We start from the raw sequence: 1203 nt of genomic DNA on the forward strand, positions 1-1203 counted from the left end.
TATCTATTTACCTTATGTTGGTGACGCGCTGTTTTAATATGTATGTTTCTTCCCTTATTGAGATATGTCTCACCTGAATATGAATGTTTCTTTTTCAGGACATCCTCGAGGTCGGGCTTAGGAGCTCGAGGGTTTTTTAGTATTTTTGAGGACTATATAAGAAAGGGTATATGTTGAGCATATTTTGGGGATGTATATGTTTGGGTTTAATGTCTTTATGTTCTATGGCTGTTGAGTAAGAATGGTTGTGAATATACTGAAATGTGTTGGAGATGTATGTATCTATGGGAAATGCAGGTAATGGATAAATATTATGGATTATAGGTAGAAAATAGTAAACTCTGGTATTACAGTATTATGGTATATGTTATATGGAGATTATGTTTATGTTTTCCGCTGCGTATGTATGTTATGAATTATGATTTATCAGGATATTATCAGGTTATAACACATTGGACCCGGGTTTATGGGTTCAGGGCGTTACATTCTCTCTCATAAATAAAATTTTCAAAAATTTCATTTCACAAAAATATTTTTGAAGCCAACTAAATGAAAATAATTCTATGAGTGAAACACCATATTCTCATAAATGAAATTTTTAAAAAATTAACTTCACTAAATTTGATATCATGAGTAATTAATTATTCTTTGGGAAATCTCTTTTTCTAATGGGACTTTTTTCTTTTACATATCGTTGAGAGTTACATGTTTAATAAATAAAATTTCAATCATTAAAAGGATAAATTTTTAAATATTGTACACAATAAAGTTGCGGAAATGGAGATGCGGGGTATCGAACCCCGTGCCTCTCGCATGCAAAGTGAGCGCTCTACCATTTGAGCTACATCCCCGAATTGTTTCTATTAAGACCCTATGAGCAACCAAAAAATTATAACACCAGAAATTTACGTTGTTCAGTCAAGATCGACCTACGTCCACAGAGCACACCACAAATTCACTAAAAATTCTCTGAAAAAATACAACTCTCTCCTCACACTCTCTTCTTCCTCTCATTTCTTCTCTATTTCTTCTCTTTGTGCTCTGTACATCTTACAACTCTCCTCAGCTCCTCTATTTATAGGGCTGATAATCAATTTACAATTAAATACAATAAATCAAAAAGAGAAGCTTCATCCATTTAAATTAAATGGTGGATAACAGCTCCATCTTGCAACGCTTCTCCAGCTCCTCACGTATCTCCAG

At 33.3% G+C, this 1203-nt stretch overlaps 1 non-coding gene across 1 annotated transcript; it reads right to left on the reverse strand.

Moving 5' to 3' along the window:
• Positions 1–778: 778 nt before the first annotated feature.
• On the reverse strand, positions 779–851 carry TRNAA-UGC (transfer RNA alanine (anticodon UGC)). The gene has a single exon. It is a non-coding gene; the product is annotated as a tRNA-Ala (tRNA).
• Between the last annotated feature and the right edge of the window lie 352 nt (positions 852–1203).

The sequence above is a fragment of the Malania oleifera genome, chromosome 5, assembly GCF_029873635.1.
Source record: "Malania oleifera isolate guangnan ecotype guangnan chromosome 5, ASM2987363v1, whole genome shotgun sequence".
Lineage (NCBI taxonomy): Eukaryota > Viridiplantae > Streptophyta > Magnoliopsida > Santalales > Ximeniaceae > Malania > Malania oleifera.